The 23,758-nt window shown below is 42.0% G+C and overlaps 1 protein-coding gene across 6 annotated transcripts in view; it reads left to right on the forward strand.

Moving 5' to 3' along the window:
* IQSEC1 (IQ motif and Sec7 domain ArfGEF 1) overlaps positions 1-23,758 on the forward strand; it is a 351,634-nt gene that overhangs the window by 25,420 nt on the left and 302,456 nt on the right. The gene's annotated exons all lie outside the window — the stretch shown is intronic.

Genomic DNA, 23,758 nt, shown 5'->3' on the forward strand with positions numbered 1-23,758 from the left:
CTTGGAGCATTGCAGTAATGTGGTCTTAAGGCAAACCAGAAACACAGATTTTTTTTTTTTATTTTTTTTTTTGCTTGGAGGGGAATTTTAGAAGTAGCATCATGATTAACTTTTTTGTCACTTGTACAGAGAACTGCAGGTGGGGAACTGGAGAGCTGTTTGTTAATAATATGGCAGGCATTTATCTTTGATGTAGAAGTACATGTAGCTGTGCTAGAACCTCCAGATGTTTAAGAATAATCCACTGTTAACACTTGCATATGAAATGTATTTAGGAATCTACTTTGAAATTGGGATGATGTTTGAATAGTTTAGTGCTCACAGAAATGGATAACCAAGGGCTGCTTGACTCTACTAGAGATGGTTTCATATGGAGTAAAATGCTCAAAATGTGGGGATGACCTTACAACTCTACTGTATTTATTTTAAAACTGTGAGTATAACTGCTTTTGGCTTTAAAGGAGCTGAGGCTTATGAAATACAGGCTGTAAGTTCAAGAGTGGGTTGTTAGGAGTAAATGCTTCTGTGCAGTTACTTTAACAGTTTGATTCTTAGTGTTCAGTTTCTTTTGTATCAAAGTCAGTTGAAGCTCAGCGTCAGGCAGGGCTAAGCTTTGCAAAGACTTCAAAAATGTGTTAACTTCAAGCACGCAAGTAGTTAATGAAGCCAGTGGGACTGCTGGTAGCAAGGCACGTAAGGATTCTGCTGAATTAGGATGTGTGTTTTCTGGGGATAACCATATACGCTGGTGCTGTCACTGTTCATCTGGGTGCCTGAAGGTTTATATGAAGACATCTCTGCACCGTTATTCTCCTTCCTATGTAGAGCATTCCGCATACATGAGTCATGCTGGTGTCACCCAAAAGTGTGCACTCTAGGACTGAAGGGCAAAAAAAAAAAAAAAATTGTAAAGAGCTTCCAATATCTCCATTGTGTTCCAAATGAATCTTTCTGGCCTCTGGCTGAAACTTTGTAGCTGTGGAAAGAAGCCAGTCTGTGGCCAGGAGGGAAGCCAAAGCCAGCTGTCAAGAGGAGAAGCTGGCAGCTGGGTGAAGTGTTTTAAAATAATTGTGTGGGGAGCATTCAGTAAAAGCTCTCACAGATTTTCCTAGCCATACTTGTCATTTCAGGACATCACTGATTTAAAGAAAAGAGCAAAAAAAATTTGCAATATAATCATATAGGAAGCTGGGGAACCCAGCCACCTTCCAAAGTACAGGGTGAGGACTGAGGCTGAGTACGGTGTAAAAGGACGGTAAAGAAGTGCTGTTGCCTAGAGGGGGTGGTCTTAGTCAAATCTCACAATATTTAGTACTTGAACTCCCACCTGCTAGTCATGGTTTAGAATTCCAGCTTTTATTTAGAGATTATATTTTTAAGCTGCTTTTTTTGATATATTTTGCTATGGCACAACTAACTTCTAATGCTCTATGGGAAAAATGTTTGGCTTGCAGCAGAGTGCCAGAAGTGATAGACTGGTCCATATTTTTATTTGCAAAGGAGAATATTTTACTGAAGTCTTTGCCAAAAACCTGCCACATGAAGGGCAGGAGTGTGAGGAAAGGGGCTATATATAGGGCTATATATATATATGAGCAGTATAATCAATTCATGGAGAAGCTACTCACTGAAAACTTCAGGTTTAAACAGTGCTTTTTGAACATAAGTGCAATATATAGGAAGCCTTGTGGTTAGTGCAGGTTTTACTAAATCAGTAAATCCTTACCAGCAGCACAAGCAACAACAGCATTTACAACTGAAATGCAAATAAGTCCTTAATGTGACAGCACTGAATTTTCATTTTTACTTGCAGAGATAAAATTCTATTAAGTAGTCTGGTACTGTTCTTTATCAGATGCAAATGTTTAGTTTGGTGCCTCCTTTTCCTTCTGCATCTTTCCTTGTGCCCTTTCCCCCCTCCCCTCCCTGGAGTATAAAGCACACATTAAAAACTTAGTAGGCTTTGGAGCAGACCTGGAGTGCCCCGGTGTTCAAGGATCCCCAAGCAGTTTATAAACTAAGCATTATCCAGGTTAAATCAGTCAATGTTTCTCGGCACTCCCAGATGCAATGTAGTGACGAGCTACTTCTGTTATGTCACCAGTATGACCCATTTCTAATGTTCCATTTAGCTCCCCAGCAAGACTCAGGGCACCGGTTTAAAGTTATTTAAAATTATCTTCTTTAAACGTGTGCAGAACTAAGTAAATGCTTCTCATCAAGTGAGAATAATTAAACTGATATAACTTTGATTCAAGGAAAACCAGGGCAATTTAAATTGATACTATTGTTAATAGTGGACTGAGTGTGACTCTTTGGCCATCAGTATTGTAACGGCACTTTGAAGTGTATGTGTGTGTGTACATAGATACACAGCACTTAATCACAGAGTTACATCTAAATGAAGTGTGACTGATCTCGTTTGTTCAAGATGGGCTCAGTGTCTGAAGGCTGCTTCCTTGGCTTCACCAGACAGCTCGCCTGTGCTCGTACAGCCGTGTGCGTGCAGTGTGAGGGCTGAGCCTTCCCACGTGCTTCAGTTTCAGATAGATGAACGCTGATGGAGCCTTGTGATGGTGGGACTGTTGGGAGCCTGCCTGGTAGCTGATCTACTGGATGCCGTATTTTAACCTTCTGTTTTCCGAGAGCTTAAGGGGTATTTTTTTTTTTGGTTTGTTTTTGTGGGAGTGGGAGAACGGAGAAACTGAACAGAGGGGAAAACTACAAGCCGCATTGGCAAGCTTTCAGAAGCGATTGCTTTCCTACGTCACCCTTAATTCCCATTTTTAAGCTTGCAGATGAGCTGTGTCAGCTTTTCAGTTGTCCTCATGTAAACAACGGCTTTGGGTGCATTTGTAATCTTAACCTGTCCAAAGCCTAGGAAATATTAGGAAGAGCCTTCAGAGTTGTGGGCTACGTGACCCGCGGCCCTGGGACCCTGGCAGTACCGTGGGATGCTTGGCTGTGCCTGGGCCGCAGGGCTGGGGTGCAGTTGTGTGCTACATTCTAGTCTCTTCCCCAGTAAGTGCGTATGGGGGGGTACTTACTGAAATAGTGAAAAAAACCCAACCCACCCCCGCAACCCAAACTAGCCTCTCAGCGTAAAGTTCTGTTTCATCTTGAAACCCTGGCATAGATTGGTTTTATTTATAAGCAATCCTTGCTAATACTGAATTAGCAGTGCTGTCTCCTGACATAATTTATTCAACTATTTCATAGTAAATACTATGTAATACATAGTAAATATATAGTAAATTTCCAACAGATGCAAGCTTCTTGTTAAACCAAGCAAAATGAGCTTTACAATATGGGTTCTTAAGGTGGTGTTGAGGAGGGAAGGAATTATTTTTGAGCTTTAAATGACTGCTATTTTTCTATATTCCTTGTGTAATTATAGCCTAACTTCTTGTATGAACTAGGATCTGGTTTATAAAATTAAAATTGGATGCATTTGGAAACAATTTAAATTTTCTTAATAGAATCCAATTTTATTAATACAGATATAGTTTAAATGGCTAGTGGAGATGATGGCGCTTGAAATAACAGTAGGTGCTGTGACTACTTTGGCTGTTCACAGTAGGGAAAAATGCCCTCGCAGAGACATTGTGTATGAACAAATGGAAAAGCGCTGGATCCAGAATGTGCTTATATCCCTTTCAGTCCCGATCCTGTGTTTTATTCTTTTAGGCAGTGGTTTTCCTCGTTTAGGTAGGAGCACATCACCATAGGAACAGAGTGCCTTTGGAATATTTTTCTGAAAGGACGAGACATTTTACAGCAATTTCTTTTCTGCCTTAGTGTGTGGGAGAAACACCTTGACTGGTTTGCGTTTCCTTGTACATGAATAAATGTCTGTGTGGCAGGAGGTGTGGAAAAAATAATTTGGGAGACAGCTAAAGATGGGAGTTTACTGTTAATTTCTAAAAGCCGCTGGTTTGGCAGCTCCCCTGTTCTTTTCAGGTGAATTGTGTCTCAGCTCAGTTGGTTTGAGAACCACCTGTAGTGTTCACTGGGTGCAGTTTTTGGGTGACACTTAATGGCTGCGGCACTGTGTGTGAGCACGCCTCGGGCAACGAGGCGTAGGGTTTAACGCGCTTCTCCTGTCAGCATGTCTCCCAAGCACTGACCGCAGTTTACTGTAAGAGAACAAAAGTTGCAACTGCAAAACTCCTAAACTTGCCTAAGGAATGAACATGCCTACGCAAATCACCCTGTGCAGTTTGGGTGATGCTGGGTATTTTGTTCACTATCAATCAAAGCAGGGGTGCCCCCTCTGCCCTGTGTGCTGGTACTGGGTGCTGAGGGAGCCCCAGGCTGCAAAATGAAGTGTAGTGAGTGCTTGCACAGTACTCTTTTAATAGTACAAGTTGTTTGTAACGACCCCAGTTAGTTCTTTGTTCAGGTGCTGCTTCTGAGTGGGCTGTAGGAAGAGGTGTGCAGCATCGCTGCCTCTTCAGCATGTAGATCTAGAGCTGCAGCTTCATCTCAGTTGTGACTGACCTGTTGGATTTACAAGCATGGGATCATGGATAAGTTTTGCATGCCTGAGTGTTTTCAGTTTTGATGTCCTAGATAGGTAAGAACAACTCTATCTAACAATGATGTATGTGTTTTGAATGATGCACCAAGGTAGATCCTCTCTCCTTCAACGCAACTTCCAAAAAGTCTGAGTTTCCTTGTGATGTAGGAAGTGAAATGCGTGCAGGATTGTGGTTATGGGACTCATGGAAAACTATACGTGTATACTTGTTTGGCACGGAAAAAAATAGTATGTTTAGCATCCCGTTTTAACTTAAATTTAGACATTGGCTCAGGGTTTGCCTTCCCTCTCCCTCGTGCCTTTCCTCCCGCGCTCATGGGACGACCAGAAGAGAATGTGCCAGTGAACTAGCTGCCTCAGAGTAGGCTTTTGCTTAAAAGTCCAGTTCTAAAAATCCTGCCTGTACTTGAGGCTATCTGTTGAAGCATGGACTTTGTATCTTCATTCTCCTTAAAACCAGAGGAATATTTAACTTGCTTCATCCCTTCTTTGTGGAATCTTCATTTGCCAGCTGGTGCCAGCTTACTGCTGTGCCAGGTCACTTTGCAATTCTCTGCAAATGAGGCATGAAAAAAATCCCTTCCCTTTGCCGTATTCTTTTTTGAAAGGCTTGCCTGTATCTAGCAGCATGCACCGACTTTGTGCCTCTAGCTGAGCCGTTATACTACTTGTCCAGATAGTTTGGTTTGGTCTGTAAATATCTGTGTCAGCCTGAAGGGTACGTGGCTCTGCAACAGTGCTCTTCGAGAATGGAAACGAGGTGAGAAAAATTGCGAGACTGGTAATAATATATAAAATGACCACCCTTAATTGAAAACTCTTCCCTGGGGAGGGTAATATACTCCCTGTGAGCAGGCACTTGTCGGCATTAATACCTGGGAGGAACATTAGCAATTAAGCAGTCCCACTTATTAAAAATGTTAGTTTGATTTTCTTAATACCTAGATAGAATTTTTGCTACAGCAGACTGGCCAGAATGCCTGTGCGGAGGCTGGGAGGATATATCACTGCTAGAGCAGCTCCGAGCTGGATTAACTTCAAACCTCTAAAAATAGCTTGCAAGCCATCAAAAGCGAAAATGCTTTTTCCTCTAGTGAATCATGTATTCTGAAGGGAGGGCATATGAAAATTAATCTGTACTGCCTTCTCTGGAGTCTTGCAGAGAACTGGCTAAACAATAGAGCACAATGCTACTGTACACTTTGAATAGGTGGAATTTCTGCAGCAGTATTACAGCATAATACACGGCAAATGAGGTTTCAAATCTGATTATATTAAAATGAAATACTACAAGAAATTCTCATGCTTCTAAACAGTTTTTTCCCCCAGGCTTCTAAGGTTGCATTTGAGACAGTTATGTCCTAATATTTCATCACTTGGATGGTTATGAATAGCTTTAATTCATCTTTTTTCTTCCCCCTGCCCCCCACCCCCACCCCACCCCCCGCAATCCTTCTATTACACTTCAGCATTTCTAATAATGCCTTTTGCATAGCTGGCAGAGAGTGATCTCTGGTATTGCTGAGGTGAAGTTCCATAGCTTCTGGAGCCGAGCAGGCTGTTCCCGGTCTGGCCTTCCTAGCATGCAGCAGGAGGGGCTGTTAGCTTTCTCACATGCGGCTTGAGGATACTTTTCTCCTTTTATTCCAAAGTGGTAAAGCAAGACTAACTAGTCTGCGTTTGACAGCTTTTCAGCAGTACTTCTGTTGATGGTTATCTGTGGAAATACAAACTTGAGCTCTTTTTAAGCAGTGTTACGCTTCGTGATTTTGCCAGGAAAGTAGTAATGGCGTGGAAGTAGTTTGCAAAGGTAGTCTACCCTAATGTTGTTTACAGCTTCTTGTTAGGTTATACTATAATTTGTGTATGTGATTAGCAATTTACACTTTAGAGTCCTGGCTTTTACTTACAAAAGCTATAGAGATATAAATTGAGAGTTAACTGTGCTATCAAAAATCAGATGTGCAACTGCAGTCTGAATGCTGCTGCTTTGCTGGCTTGATGGACCAGATTTTACTTGTCAGACTGGAAGCAGTGGAATTGCTGTCAAAGACTGTATTTAGTAACATGATGAACAGAGAGGTGTTTGAGAGCACGTAAAGCACATGTAGCATTTACAGGAAGCGTAGTTTATCTTATGGGCAGAAGTAAACTGGGTATTCCCACCTATATGTAATGTATAAGGTCCTGATCTGTAGAAATGCAGTTTGTAGCAGTTCAGCCGCTATCTGTCTCAGCAATGATGAAAGTACGCATTGGCTACACATTTCAAACTAAAATGGTACTGTTAGTGGATTGGAAAGTCCTTGTTCTTTCTGTGCTGGTTAAGAACCTAATTACTCTAGAGCAGATTCTTCTTCAGCTGCTAGCAGCGAGCAAACTGGAATACCATAATGAAGAAGGGACTACTTGTAAACATGTATTTTCAGTTAATGGGGCTTGGAGCAGCTAGTGACTGGTTGAGGCAAGTGCTGTTAAAACACTCTGATGCCTGCTGGAAGAAATAGTTGCTGTAAGTCACTGCAAACTTGAGCTGCTCCTTCAGTTATGCATTCAGGATGGAGTGACTATGGAAAAAAGAAGGCTTCTATACAGAAAGTGTCTCTCCTGAAACATCTTTTAGGTAGACACTCTTTTGCCGTACTTATTAGAATTTTTGCTTCTTCATGAGTACAAATAATAAAAATAATTTCATTAAGAATTGTTACTGCAACTTCCTTAAGCAAAGAACTTTAAGCATTGGTCAGAACCACTCTGCATTTACACTGAAATTTTAGCATAAAGCGCTTCAAGTACTTGTGTGTCTCATCTTTAGCACCAAGTTTGATTGTCAGCACCAAGTGAATTGAATTTCTCCTCTGTGCTGTCAAGAGTGATGGGAATTGAAGAGGAATTCTATCTTAACATAAATGGATGGATATGTTAAGCCAGCAATCTGATTTTCATATTGAATTTAATCCAATAAAACCTTCTGTTACAGTCATGGAGTTTTTTTTGTTAGCTTTTTTGAAGGGCTTGTATTTCTGTCTTCCTTATGTGTCAGTCTCTTCTTCTCTGAAGTTTTACTTTTCTTACTTGAGAGACATTGCAAACAGAAGTGGTGGCTACTCCACTTTCTACCTGTCTGAAGTTGTAAAGTTTCAGGACTTAAAGCAAGGTTAAAGGACAACTTGAATTTTTCAGTCCTGCTTTGTGGCTGAAATGCGTTTGTTTTTAATAAAAATATGTGATGCATTGACATTACTGTGAAGAAACTTGAACTGTTCTTCCCGTTCTTTTAGAGTGTATTTAACTTGTAGGAAGTGTTTAAGTGCTGTAGGTGGTTGCATGAATAAAGGCATGCAGGGAAATACTGTCTGGATAGCATGTGGAGAGATAGGCCATTGGTCCTGAGTAAAACACAAACAATTGTAGAACTAATAAATACACAAATCTGTGGATATGTGGCTTTTAAATCTTGCATTGGGAAGCTTTACAGGGACCGCTTGGTGCTATGTCTCCTTTTTGAGGATATTGATCAACTTGCTATGTTTTTATTCTTCCTCCCATAAAGCTTACAAAGCTCGAGTGCCAACTATTTCAAAATGTAGATTTCTCCTTTGACTCTCAAAATTCCAACTTCTTAGAACCTAAAAGTCCTTTTTTTGTTTGTTTTAAAAGCCATGAAGACATTTGTTCTCAGATGAAGCTGTGTTTCATGTACTGGTCTTTTGCTAAAGAGCGGCAGATGTTCAATGTTTCAGTTCCAAGCTTTATTTTCCAAACAGCTATTTTTATTTATTTTTTTTTTTAGCAAATGCTGCCTCCCTTATTCTCATCTCACGTATCCGTTGCCTCTGTTTGCCTAATGCTTCAGCTGAGTTGTCCGTCTTTGAGAAATGTGTCAACAGGAACAACATTGTTAACTGCAGCGTGGTGATGCTGTCATGTGAGATGCAAGATAACATCAATTCATTGGTAATATTGAACTAGCTGTTAGCTCTTGGCTTGGTTTAACTTCTCAGCATAAATATTGGTGTATACTAGTTATGGTGAGAACTTGCAGACTGAAATGGTTTGTTCTGGAGTGCTGTGTCCAGTGCTGGACTCCCCAGTTCCAGAGAGACTGGGAGCTACTGGAGAGGAGCCAGCTGAGGGCTACAAAGATGATGAGGGGATGGGAGCATCTCCCTTCTGAGGAAAGGCCGAGAGAGCTGGGCCTGTTTATCCTGGAGAAGAGAAGGCTGAGGGGGAGCTGGCCCGTGCCCACAGATACCTTAAGGGCGAGTGCCAAGGGGACGGGGCCAGGCTCTTCAGGGGTGCCCAGCGGCAGGCGAGGGGCACCGGGCACAAACTGCAACACAGGCAGTTCCAGCTGAATGCGAGGAAAAATGTCTTTCCCTTGAGGGTGACAGAGCCCTGGGGCAGGCTGCCCAGCGAGGCTGTGGGGTCTCCTGCTCTGGGGACATTCAAACCCGCCTGGACATGACCCTGTGCAGCCTGCTCTGGGTGAGCCAGCTTTAGCAGGGGTTGGGCTGGGTGCTCTCCAGAGTCCCTTCCAACCCCGACCAGTCTGGGATGCTGTGTTTTAAACAGAAAATACAAGAAATCTGTTTGCTTGAGGCTGAGCTCTCAGATACTGCAAATATGACTTTTAGCCAGTTTGAATGTATAAGGCTTGGGAAAAGTAAACAACTTCTGTGGTTTATCTGAATCCTGCAGGACCCCGCACACATCTTCAACCTTTGGATTCTCATCTGGGTGGTGGTTCCTCGTTTTTAACCTACCCTGTCGTCTTAAACTAGGGGAGGTGTTAAAGGAGGCATCCATAAGGTATCTGCATGGTCCGTCCATCAGTTGAAATAGGGCAGCTGCTGGCACGGCCAGGTTCGGCACCACGCTTGGAGCTGCTCTGCCTTCGTGAGGAGGGTAGATGTTACGTAGGAAGTAAGCAGAGGGTGTGTAATTGCAGCTTGCCATCTTAATTTGACTGGATAAGGTCACATTTTGTATTTTTGAAGGTCTGCTGAGCTGCTGGCAAGTGTCCCCAGAACATCCTTCTGTGGAGCATCTTTGCTTCTGATCGCATGTGCATGCACTCGGTTAATGAGGAAGAAACTTCTCTTCGTCGGTCCTTATCAATAACGCGACGGTGACTTTGGAGGAAGGGGAATAGCTCTGCACTTACGTTCCCTTCCTATTAATGGGGCTGTTAAGTAGCACGTAAAAACTGCTAGAAGTAGGAGGAAGATAGGTCAGAGTTTTAACTGTAATCGCTGGCTTGTGAGACTTAATTGAACCATTGGTGAAACTGAAATGGCAAGTGTTCAGCCATGGCTTCCTGAGTCATCCTTCTGGGGGCAGCAACCTGGTGTCCGTGACGTATGGCAGTAAATACAGCTTTATATAATTGGTACTAAATTCTACTAGAGTAGTAAATGATATTATATTATTCATATAATAATTTGTATAATTAGTAACAATCTGTGTCGTTAATATGAATGTCAATAAGAAATTCAGTGGGTAAAAATTTGATGCTTAATAACACACTGATAATAAACACTGTAAATATAATTCCACAGAATTATCCTTTAGGATTTGGTAGATGTCTGAAGTCTTGACTATGTAAACTCACCACAGACATGTGAGAACTTGGGATTTCTGGCTTTTTTTGGACGGTCTTGTTCCTTTAGCCTCATTTGTTTACCTGTCTAAATGTCAACAGTTTGAGGTATTTGTATTCGAACTCTCCTGAATTAATTACTTGCTCTTGTTTTAATTGTGAGGAATAAAGATGTGTCAAAGTAAAGCCAAAGAAAAATCAAACAAAAAACCTCTGCACACTTCAGAGGGCTATTAAATAAATTCATGCATCTTCCGCTACCAATCAGTAACAGTATCTCTGTAGTAACTTAGCAAGTATCTGTAAAATGTCTCAAATTTAGCAGAAGGTTTTAGATGTTTGATTGCAGCATCAAACTGTTGATACTGCATGTACTATTTAATTTCCTCTGTGAGTTTGCCTGAATAATAGTCTTGACTCAAAAATTTTTGAAAAGCAAATTCAACGATGATGCCAAGAATTGCTATTAAACTGTTTGGTGAAAGTTAAGAGCACTAATGAAATGGGCTTTGACATAATTGCAGTTCAGATTCACAGGTAGGCAGAGTCAAGAATATGAAAAACAACTTAATGGAAATTCAAGTTGTTGTTAGACAAGTGGTGAAAGAAATGAATCGAGTCTTCCCAAGGTATTTGAAGGAGGACTTTAAGAATAAGGCTCATATGAATGCTATATGTAATTCTTAGTTGGCACAGTAAAAATCAAGTTAATGAAGGAATGCAAAATATCTTATTTCTTTGTACCGGTTCAAGATACTTCAGTAGAACAGGCTGAAGTAAGAGGCCTCAACTGTTAGGAAGGCTGTGATGTTCCATGAATCCTGAATAAATTGGGAGGGGAATGGTCAAACAGGTGGGCTGGGGAATGAAATCTTTAAAAACTACACATCATGATACTGGCTAGCAGAACTACATCTTAGCCTTGAGCTGTTTTCTCAGAACCAGCGGATCAGGTCCAATTCCCATGCATAAACATAAAATAGCATCTTTTTTAAATGTGGGATTGTTTCTGTAGGTAATGAAATCCTGCAAGAAGAGTGTTCCAGGAAGGAAAGCAACCTTCTAGGTTGCCAGTAAGTGAAAATATTTCATAAAAAATATTCTTCCTTTGGAGAATCTCAGCAAGTGTTCCTAACGACTCCCTCGAGCCTCTGTCAGCCGCTGTAAGCGTTGATTACGGTGATGAAGTGGGATGCAGCAAATTGCAGCAGCTTGTCCAAGAGAGCGGTATGCCAGCAGTAGATCAGGGGATGTGTTTTGTTCTGCCCTGCGCCTTCTCCACGTTGCAATTAATCCTTTCACTTGGTGCTTTCGGAGAGCCATTGCCTCCATGGGACCGTGCTGTCTTGGCGCAGAGGTGTGCTCCCCTGGCGAGTGCGTGTCCTGCCATGGCTTTTTGACTGTTTCCTTTGACTCAACGTTGACTTGACCAGTATCTTACTATATAACATATGTTACTATATAACAGCAGTTCTGTCATATGTACTTTCTGTTAAGCAGACAAGATTTGACGCAGCCTGTTCCTTTATAGGCTTTTAGGGAGCATGGTGTTTTACAGGTAGCAGCAAGATCCCTTTCCTTGTAGATGGTAAGTGAAGTATGTCCCACGCTTTGAAACCAAGCAGCTGAGGATTTAGTGGTGTCAGCTGCTGATGAAGTTCTGCCAAACCACGTGTAGAACATGCTTGAGACACCCAGATTCTAGGCTTTCGTAGCATGAAAATTGGACTGTTAGGGCTTTTTGTAGCCAGCTTGTGGTCCTTAAAGGAATTTTACCCAATGCTGCTTGTTGCTAGAGGTAAAGGATGTGGTTTGGGGGATTTAGAATGTTTTAGTACTTTAAGTAGACTATTTGGGCTCTGTGGGCTTCACCAATGCCTTATGGCTTGCTAAATCTCTGTTTAGCTATGGTCTGTTAGTTCTCCCATAGGACAGATACTAGTGTTGATGGTGATTGTGCTGGTTGTGGTCAGGATTTTTTGTTGAAATTCTGGCTAGAAACATGCACACAGTGTTACAGAAGACCCGATATTTTCATATATGAATTCAACATAACTATTGCAATAAAGATGAAAAGAAGGGGAGAGAAAGTGGTCTTAGTGTAAGAGAGGATGACACTGGAAAGTTGTTGGTTTTGTTGTTTTGTTGGGTTTTTTTTTCCCCAAGAAACCCTTTTTTCGATATTCAGTGCCTGTGGCATTGGCTGTCACTGCTGGTTAAGTACTAATCTTTTTCAGTGCAGCATCTTGTATGCTGCATATGTAGGGTCTGAAGAAACCTCAGTGCTGATGGCTTAAATCTAAGCTTGGTTAACCTGGTAATAATAAATGTCACTTGGAAACATGAAGTGGTATTATCTGGGAGACAAATAGGCTTCCTGGCCCCATGGCTGAAATCTCTTGTCTTCAGCATTGGGTGGAAAACCTCTTAATCTGTAACTTTGTGGCAGTGGGTGCTTTTGACCTAGGTGCCATATTCTCCAGTTCATAACTGGAACAAGTTTTCTGTTAAATCATTCCTCAAATACATTTCTCTTGAGTTTTTGCCAGGAGGAGATGGCACATTTGGAATAGACAGATGTTAATGCAATATTCTCATTTTTGTGTCTCATACATGACTCTTTGTTACCTGTCTGTCTTGGATGGAACAGTTTACAAGCACGGATATTAGATGCCTAACAAAATCACCAAAGGGCCGTTCCGTGGCACTTCTGATGCGACACAACAGTTTCAGTTCTTGTTCTTGATGTTAAGCTACCTCGTTGCCTGCCCGAATTATTGTCATTCATAGGACTGTGCCCTTGGAAAAGGACATGGGGATGCGGTGATCATTCTCCACCAGATCAGAGGCTGTGTTCTCTCTAGAAATACCGATTTAGCTCTTGTGCTGTGATCTATTTTCTCACATGTATACTTTCTTCCTGGGTTTTAAAAAGTAGGTGAAAGCATGGATCATGGATTTTGAAATTAAATATGATCGTATTCATTGTCTGCTAGAAATTAATTTAATGCCCATTTAAAATAATATCTCTTTATCAGGTTAATTCACTGTATTGATGGGGAAATAAGGAAATGTTTTTTTTCCACCTTGAGCAGCGAGAAAGGTGGCTTTGTACAATTTCCCAAGCAAAAAAGTTTCCTCATGAAGTAACAGAAGAACTCTTTGAAACCTTGCTTTGGACTGTAGAGGAATATTTGGCTTTTTTACTTGGTTCTGTTTTAAAATGGACCATAGAGACTTGGAGTAATTAAAATATATTTTTAAATGTTGGGAATTTTTGAAAAACTTTTTTGTTTTGTTTTGCTAGGAAAGCAAAATACACATTATATACAGAAACTCAAACCCTGAAATGGTGCTGCATCTTTTTTTCAATACAGATTTGCCCGATGTGCCAAGCAGTCTGGTATTATCCCAAGGTGGAGGGCTCCTGAGACTGGACTGAAGGGCTGTGAGGCCGGACCAGACTCTGTTCTATGTATTTCTAAAAGCTTCCTTTTAACTTCCATCTTTCTGTCATATCGGTTGTTGCTGCTGTCCTGCTGTAAGTCATTGCTGCAGTGACTAAGGTGTGGGAAGTTGTTGCTTCCTATTTATAGCTGTTCTTGTTTAATCCGGTGCTTTCTCAGCGTGCAGGGTAGTGACTCCAGGCTTTCTGCTTGTGTTGGGATCAGAATTGCTCCTCGTTAACTTTGCAGTCTCATTCGCTGCTTCGTGAGGGTCCCTGCTGGCTGTGGGTACCCACCTGCACTGGGCACCTGGCCGTATTTCTTTCTAGTGCTACTAGCAACGCTGTGTCTCTGCAATACGTACCAGAAATACTTTTCTTCAAGTATTGAAAACACTGTTAAGGAGGGAAAAAAAAAGGTGATTCTATTTGCGAGTTTTCGGAATTAAACTGCTGTCTTTGTGCTTATGCTTTTGGGACCATTTGTTCTCTTTCTGTGGGGTATTGGATCAGTGCTAAAGTAACCCAATGGAGCGTAATGACAGACCATACGGATCCTTGTGAGATTCATGAACAGAATCTCTTTAGGAAATGACCAAGAGCAGCGCTTGCGGGATGCCGTTGTGCATCTCACGGGCAGTATACCGGGCAGTGGCCTGGCTGAGGAGGAAAAAATCAGATTCCCAGTCACTTCCTTGAATGAAGCAAATTTGTAATGCCAGGCAGAGCAAGGTGACCCCTTTGAATAAATCAGCAGTGCTCCCCCAGAGCCAGGAGGGCTGGCCGCCTGGGACTGGCGGTGCTTTGATGCTCTGGTACCCAGTTGGGACCTGTGTTTAGCTGAGAAGACACTTGAATGCTAAATGGGGAGATGATGATATTATTAATCTTCCTGAAAATTTATTACGCAGTCAGCATGCTATTCTAAATGTCCTGCGGTTATCTGCTTGTTCTTTGTGTAAATTGCTGTTAATTTGAAGGTGTGTTGTGGCCAGTGCACCTCCTGAAGAAAGGCTCAATCCTTTCTGCCCTAGGGCTATATCAGAAAGATGGGTAACAAGGGCATGAGAACTTGGATGTCTTCGCTGTTGCTGTACAAAGATATGAGGTATAATTCTTAGTGTTTCATAGGGAAAAAAAAATCCACTCACCTGTAGAAGCAATGTTTAGTGATAACCCAGTCAGACTGCATAACTGGGATGCAAATCAGAATGCATTTTACCTTTATAGTAAGAAGTGCTAATTGTGTAGATAAGCAATACAAGGCCTGTTTCCTGCCCATGTTATGTCATATCTGCTTGATAAGAAAGGTAATCTCTTCTTAATGATCGGAATGGCGAATACTTGCTCATAGGACAGCGCTGCTTCTGTAATCTGGAGGGTGAAAACCAAGATGGGAAGTCTTGGTTCAGGTCGATGGTTACCATAAGCCTTGCCTTACGTGCTATGATAATTTTCTGTGGTGGTAATTAACAAACCATTCAAGTTGTGGAGGACATAAATATTATTGACACTGATGTATGTATGAGCTGAATTTTTAAATTGAGTAGATTACCACTGGCTGGGGTAATACAGTTGCATGAATTGGACTTTAATTTTGTGCATTCAGTTCGTATTTAGAGGACTATATAGCTATTTTTTAGGAACATAAGTTGACTTACTCATTTAAAAATGTCTATTTCAGTGCTAACAAGTGGTGTTTGTATACATGTGTTGCACTGACAGTCTTCCCTTTTCACTACAGGCACACAAATACTGTCTTGCCTTCCAATGTTTGAAGGGCGGTAGGGAGGGGAAAAGGCAAAAAAGGTCGCCAGATGCTGGGGATGTGCTGCTGAGAAGCACCTTGGCAAATGGCAATTAAATGTTTTTGCAGCTTGCTCTGATATTGTGGTCTCGTACAGATCCTCTGTTGGGTGAGCAGAACAGGCAACATGTTTTGGCTGTTGGTCAGTCTCCTCTGTTACTGTCTAAGGATTCCCCCTTTCTCTGGTATACCCTGGTGGGAAAACTTGTTTTACAGTTCTCTGCTGCTGGAGAGATATGGGAAAAAAAATAATAGAACTGAATTATCTGTCTCTCAAAAAAAAAAATAATTCTTGGCATTTCAAATGAAAATTATTTAAACATTGAGGATAAATGTAAACTGATGTTTTATTTGAAGTGTTCTACGCTGTGATAAATAATTTCTATACTACTTCATTGCTGGATTTAGTTATGATACTGAGATAAAACAAAGCAGAAAATTGGTCTGCTGCAGAAGTTGAGAGAATGTTATTCATAGTTGCAGCAAAACTCTATGAAGTACTTAGAGAACAATTTAAGGTTGGTGGGTATTTCAGGTATGTAGAGCACTGGAAATGTTGGGTGAATTATGTAGACAGGACACAGACTACAGGTGAAAAATCATGTGCAGGGATGCTGATGGCTTGGTAATAATGACTTGGTGCAGTCTGTTTCAGTAAGAAATGAATCAGCCTGAGGGTGCTGTGTTTTGTTCCTTAAGCACATCAAATGATAGTGGATTAAACCACAAAAATGACCAGTGAAAGAAGGTTTTTTCTTCTGCCCAGCAGATGGATTTGGTTTACTTCCTGTGCTATATGGTGACTTTATTCTAAGGCCTTTTTTTGAGGTTAATGTAGGTGGGTGATTAAACCAGAGGTTTGACCAGTCAGACGTGGAAACGTTTTGTTTGAGACTTCAGGTAAAAGTTTGCTGTTTGACTTTCTGGTATGATTTTGTTTGGATATGAGAAATTGCTCTCTGGGTGTATATGCATATACATACCATGTATGACATTATACAATTGATCATCTGTGTGTGGAGGAGCAGCACACGTGCATTGTCAGCCTGCGTGTTTTAAGGTACAGCCCCCTCGTGAAAGTGTTGGGTGTGAGTGGTCAAATTTGTGGTGGAATTCATCTGGACCTTATGCTAAGTGGATACAGAAGCATTTAGCTGTTCCAGCAGGAGCAAGAGAGTATCGCTGTTACAGGTTAATGGAAATTGATAGCTGATAAGACCCTACTATGAACAGAACAATTCCCCTGAAGATTTGGTAACAAACTTGCCCTGTGAAATGCACTTTTGAAGTGTAGAATAGGAAGAAATAGAATGAAAAATGGAAATGGAGAGGAGTTAAGAAGAAGGTTCATCTCACCAGTGTAACTCCCTAGTTGTAGAGGTCTGGCAGGTGCTAGTCTACACTTGGATGAACTCTTAGTATAAACTTCAGTGTTTTCCAGTGCATTTGGTATTCTTTCAATGAATCAAGCATGCTTGAAGGTTGCATCAGATGACGCCAGCAAGTAAATCTAGATGTTTCCACTTGAGATGTGAATTTCTGTAGCTTAAGCTGAATCTGACTTCCAAGCTGAGTGTTCTAACAACTTCTTGCTGGTTTTGGGTCAGATGAGAAGTTAAACTATTTTTAACAATAACTTTATTTGAAAGGGGCAACTTAGCATTTGTACGGGATTGAGTCATCTTCCAGTTGACTGATACAGCCCAACATAGAGAAAACTGAAAGTTATTTTTTGTTCAGCTCCTCCACAGGAGGTGGTATGTGCATCTCCTCGGTCTCCCTTCTAGAACTGCCTCTGGTCTGTCATCAGCTATGGGGGGGGGGGGAGCGGAAACAACCAAAATAAACCACTATTTCTGTAATAGCATCTCTGGCTTATGTTAGTTGATGCCATTGACTTGAGAATAAAACCAAAATGGTCCAATACCCTTCAGTCTGTGCCAATTCAACTATAATACACCAAATGGCAGCGCTCAGCTGTGCAGACTGAAAACATTTCTGTTGGTGCATGTGATGCCCATTACTGGGTTAGATGGATGCTAGGTGCTCGCATGATCTATGGAACATTAATGCCAATCATTTCCAATGAAAGATCATGAAGGAGTAAACACATTTTTCTAGCATGTGTAGAGCAGTACTCTTGCTTCCTATTTGGAGGGGGAAACAAAGCTTCCATTTTTTGACTTCACGTGAAACTAGGAATACTTCTTGCTTGCATTTAGTATCTTGATGAACTCCAGTATCAATAAACCTAACTGTTCATTCTTTGAAAATACAAAAGCCTTATAGTGGCAAATGTGTGTAGTTGTTTGGAAAGAGTTTATTTTTAACCATGTTAATTTTGCCTCTGTGACCTAGTTGGAGGGCTTTCTCTCCAGTCAAATGAAGACTTTTACTTTGCTTGAAACGCACCTTTTTTTTGTGGGTGTTAAGGAAACTATTTTAACTTAACGTTTCACCTGTTACTTTTGGCTGCTGAGCCAGATGGGGGCATAGTGGTGCTGTGTTCCTACTGCTTCACCTTCTAGGTTTGTAAAATGGAAAATTCCTGGAATATTTTACAATCAAAGAAAACTTCTTGAATTTTGTGCTGCCCTGAACGTGTTGCAGAGAAACTCTTCATATGTAAAGTTCCTAGCAGAAAATATTTTACAGTAGCTTTGGAGAATGAGACTAAAGGGAACATCTGGTTTGGTTCAACTTGTAAGACAACAAGAATAACTGTATGAGTTGACCTGCCTTTTTCTGTCTGTCAGTCTAAGTGAGCATCCTTGTTGTATTTTATATCAAAACACATTTTTAATAAAAATAATAAAAAAATCTAGCCCCAAACCCTTTATGTGCATGGAGTAAGAATAGGAAAGATTCATGAAACTCTCAGACTTGACATCTTCCTATTGCTTCTGTTGACATCTTGGCTAAAGAGATAGATTATACAGTATCATCAAGAAAATAACCATTTTTTATCATATCAGCTTTGGACCATGTCCTGCACCTCCTTTCCCCAAGAAACCCATCTGCAAAAGGGACAATAACTGTACTTGCTGTAGGGCTTGGGAAACACTTTGGTTTTTAGATAAATTCTTTATCACAGAGGTGAGTTGTAGAGGAATGGAGACAGTGGGTTAATTAGGATTGATAACATGCAGCTGTGGCCTTGCCCGAGGCAGTGGGTTGATTGACATGGACGATGTGCAGCTGTAGCTCATTCCCACTAAGTAGTTAAATAGCTCTGAGGATGGTGGGAGAGGAGGTTGGATGGAGGGGGAGCAGTGTGGTCTGACCTCTGAAGGAAGGAGCTACAGCATGGACAGTAGAATCTGACCGATGGTAAAACCTTGTTGCAGCTACTAGTTTTTGTGCTGCAACAGTGACTGATGCTCTTCATCAACAATATCACTACTGACTGGTGTAAGTATTAATGTGAGGTGAAGGAGGATTTTATGCTGCAGAGGGTACAGTATGGTCAGCACTGTGCTGTCAGATGCGGGCTCTCATTTAATGCCACTGGCCTGTATGTGGGCTGCGCACCCTAGGCTTTCCATTGATTGTGAAATTATTAACAAATATTCTGAATATATGTCCATTACTACAAGCCACCCAGTTTAGGGCTGACTGAGAGATTAATGAGAGCTATCCACTCTATTTTAAATCTAATTATTTTTGCCTACATAAACAAAACCACTAAGCATAAGCTATTGTGGAAGGATATGTTGTATGTAATTTGTTATCACATTTGTAAAGTATTGGTTGGTGTCTTAGAATTAATTCCGCAGACCAGTTGCAGTAACTTCCCCAAAGGGGTGCGTAACGCTGTTTTGGGATCAGCAGCCTACCAAGGCGTGCTCCTTGTACAAGCTCCCCGTGCAGGCTGCCTGGCTCGCTGCTCTGCTGGAACTTCTCGTTTGTTGCTCAAATACCAACCAGAACTAACATAGACACAGGCTGTCCACCAAAGCTGCAATACTGGAGGAACTGGGCAGCCTTGCCAGGGCAGCCCTCCTGCCCTTCTCTGAACCTTTATCACGAGGCTGAAAGTTTCTTGCCCCTTCGTTCATCTGTTCTCCGACTTCGGGTACGTCAGGAGCGCTCCCTCCTGCTGCGGGGCCGCTTCCAGCATTGAGCATGGCAGGTGGCTGCGGGCATGGTGCTGCCGGAGCAGGGGCTGCCCCTGCTGAAGAGCTGTTTCCAAGTCCACGGACATACCCCTGGTTTTCAGATAGCACAAGGTTGCAGCCCATCATGAAGACTAGTTCTAAAACCACCAAAGCAGTGATTGTTTTGTGTGAAGCCTATCATCAATGTCCAAAACCCAGGCAATTTTCCTGCTGTACAACTTCCAGAATGCAAATGGAAAATTTGGTTATTGCGTTTCAGTCTGTGACTCATCTTGGGAAATGTTAAGACCTGTAATAAATCCTACTGCAATAAATTGTTCTCATTAGCTTTCTCTGTCGGAGTTTCCTTAGTCTGTGCTGGTAGGTAAATTTTCTTTGCTGATGGGAGAAAAATGTGTAGGGTGTGATTCAGTGAGGTACTTGAGCATCTGCCTTCAACTTCGGTCCTGCAGGACGTGAGCTGGAAGGAATGCTGCTGGAGCGGGTCTGTGCAGCCCCCACGGTCAGCTCTGCGCGGGGGCCCGGAGGGTCAAGGTCAGGACCCTTCACCCTTCGGATAAGGAGGACTGTAAGGGGGAATGGTACTTTGCTGCACTTGAATATCAGATCGATGCTTGAAAAGAAATAACTGTGGGTGATGAGTTTTGGTTTTATCTTCTCTGCAAGTTAGTAAATTCATGCCTCAATTAATTTACTTCAGTGAAAGTTTATTATGAAATAGAGAAATACTTGTGTATTTCGCACAAACTGATGGTGGTCTGGCAGTGCTGTCACTTAAATTATTGCTTAAACATTTGCCTACCATTTTTTATCCCATAAACCTAAACAAAGGTGTCAGTAAGCCATAGAATTGTGGGGAGGGGAGGCAACTTCTGATGTTCAGAACCCCTCTTTGCTGGGGAAGCCACTTGTTAAAGCTTTAGCTCTTCAGCTTCACCTCTCTCCTTTCCCTACCACAGCAGTGGGACTGAGTGAGCTGAGCTGTACTGACCCTCGGTAAGACTCCTCTGAATTGAAATGCAGCGTGACAAGGATTTATACAAATGCTCAACAGAAAATCATGGGTGATCCTCAGCGAGCTTGATTGCATTTAAAATCCTTGTATTCAATAGCAGCAGTGTTGGACTTCTCTAATAGCTCCAGCGTGTAATATGGTCCGTGGCAGCGGTCCCTAGCATCGCTCTTCAAAATATCCAGAGATGATTGCTGCATACTGTTCTTCTGTGCTCTTGGCTGATTGCAGCGGTAGCTGGTCACCTGAACCATGCATTTTCAACTTTGCCGCCCCACCTACTGTAAGAAAATCTACAGTCTAGTACTTGCTGTTGGCAGCCAGCTAAGGAAATGCTGGATCCTGCACTCCCCATCACCCCAACAGAAATGCTTCGGGTTGTAATGGTTGGCTTTACCCATCAACATAGTACTTTGACATAGATCCTCTGCTTAATGTAGCTGTAGTTCAGGGAGTGCACTTGAACATGTTTCACTGGATTAAAAAACCCCAAGGTTCATGCCAAAGCTGATGCTTGACTCTGTGGCTTTCTGGGCACTTGATGCTGTAGCTGAGGCACCAAGGCAAGGACACGCTGCTGCTGGCAGAAGTGACACCTCGGTTAAGCCACTGGCCTTGCGGTGTATTTTGCGAGCTTTGCATTATTGATAAGCAAACACTTATCACAGCAGATACGGGCACCCCGTGCTAGCAGCTGTCATGAATTGATCCAGATCCTGCAGAGACAAAAATGTTCCTGGTAGCTGGAATGTGAAGGAATCAGAGGAGGAACGCTGTCAAGGCCTGATGTCTGTGCTTTGGGGGGAAGCGATAGGAGCACAGAGAAGGAAAAGATAAAACTGTTATGGGAAACTTCTACAGTGCTCTTAATTTCTCTTTCGGCAGGGAGTTTTCAATGACTTGCTCTGGCGAGGGCTGTGCCTGGCTGCTGTGGGAAGCCCGTTCCCACGGGATGTTCTTGCCAGGCTTGCACGTCAGTGGCTTCAGTTGACTTCCTCTAAATTCCTTAATGTGGAAAACCAGAATGCGCCGTGATAGAGTGTTTTTCCATTTGCGTTAGCTGAAGGTCAGAGCACAGGAAGGTGTTCTGAAACGTCTTAATATTTTGGGCAGTAGCTATTAAGTGGAAGGCCTGCAGGGTTCCCTGTCCTGGGAGAGGAACCCTTTTTCTTTTAAAGTTCTTTTCTTTGGCAGCTCTGTTGAAGCTTGCTGTGCTGTGTTTGTTTTGCTGTTTTGTTATTTTAGGGTTTGGTGTGGGGTTTTTTGTTTGTTTGTTCGTTTGGGTTTGTTTGTGAGTGTTTGGGTTTCTTTTTGTGTTGTGGGTTTTCTTTTTTGTGTTGTTTGGGGTTTTTTGTGTGGTGTTTGTTTTGTTTTCTTTAACAAATAGCATGTTTTAGGATTGAGGAGCTCAAGCAAGCCACCTTTCACTTAGAGATGCCTTCATCCTTACATAATCCTGAGCGTTACAAAGTTGCCTGTCTGTTAAGTCGGTCAGAAACAACCTCCCAGGAGCATTCTGCTGACAATTATTCCATTGCCTTTAATACCAACTTGAGGCTTTAGAAACAGGTTCCAGTGGTATTTGGAGAGGCACTGCTTTTTCTGACCGCAAACCTGTCTGCAGAAAAGAGCTGGCATTCCTGTTTGCTTGTTCCCCCCCGCCCCCAAATCCTGAGTCTATGCAAAGTGATGGAAATTGCAATTCTTGAAGATGCAGAGGAGCACAGGCTAAGGTACTGGGGGGAAATGAGCCACTGGAAAAGGGCAAAGAAATTGAAGATTGATCTAACTCTGAGAGGGGCTCATGCTTTTCCAGGGAGAGTTGCTGCAAAGGGAAGATGCTTGCTTTGTGCCGTGGGAATTGCAGTAGAAGCATTAGATTTAGGCAGAAGCAGAGGAGCCCAGTTTAAACAGCTCATGAGAGCAGCGTTTAAGCCCTGGGGCAGTGTTACTCCCTTCTTACAGACCCATTTCAGTTGCGCATAGTGTGTGTTTTAACCTATTCAGATAAAATATAAACCTAGCACCCCTTGTTTTGGAAGTGTGTCTATATATCCTGTCTCTTAGTGCAGTCCTGAACTACATTGTCTGAAAGTCATAGAATATTCTAAACACAAATACTAAATTCTACTTCTGCAGCATGCAGCCTGTGCGAATTGTTTTGCCTATAACAGTTCTATAGTGTTCAAACTGACAGCTCCACACCAATGTGAAGTGTATACACTATACATTACTCACCTGATGTATTAATTTTGCTAATCTTTACAGGCTTCATACTTTTAAGGCTTCAATTCAGTGTTCTCACTAATTGGCATCCAAAATAAACAGTTACTCTAGTTGGCATGTCTACAGGAGCAGAGTGTATTAATGTTCGTTTTTGGGTTTTTTTTTTTTAATCCTGTGTAATCAAACTGTGATTAATTGATGCAATGCAATGAATGTGTTACGTAAGGCGGTTTCTTTTCAGCAGCTGAAAGTCTCTGGCATTTCTCAACCTCTGCTGAGCCGATGGTCTTCCTTCGCCGGGAGGAGCAGTGAGGCCAGTGAGAGGCCCCTGTGGAGCAGATGCTGGTTAAAATCAGCACAAGATTTTTCTAACGCACGTTGTCCTGTGCTGGCCGTATGGAAAGGTCTTTAACCCTTCCCTCATCAGTTTCTTATTCTGATCTGCTTCTGCTGTATCTCTTCCATTAATGAGACACTGACCAGGTAGGGAGCGTTACATGTACTACAGGTATTAACTACTGCAGCAACAATTTTGTGCACAGTGTGGCTCAGTTTCTCTGCTGTTAGAAGTAGTCGTTATTTGACATCGGTAGGTAACAGCTGATGAGGCTATAAATTTGACAGGAATACTCCCGAGGAACGCAACGAATTCTGCCTTTTGCACCCTGACGGCCACAACAGTTCCTGCTCTGGCTGTGGCCTGGACTCTGCAAACTCTGGAGCCTGTGGAATGTCTTGTTGCTGGGATCGTTTATAATCACACACACACACACACATATATATATATACACACATATATACACGTATAAAGTGATACAGGAAACTGTTAGACCACAGTGTACAAAAGCTCTCCTGTCACAAACATTTAAGATTATCTATCCTGGCATGGTGGTAAAAGATATAGGTTTGGATATATATTAAAAATTTATAGTGTGTTGGAATTAGCTTTTTTTACATTACACTGGGAATTCTTTAGGTAAAAGCGCACAAAAGAAAAATTTATCTTGC

Source organism: Falco naumanni, chromosome 4 (assembly GCF_017639655.2).
Source record: "Falco naumanni isolate bFalNau1 chromosome 4, bFalNau1.pat, whole genome shotgun sequence".
NCBI classification, from domain to species: Eukaryota; Metazoa; Chordata; class Aves; order Falconiformes; family Falconidae; genus Falco; species Falco naumanni.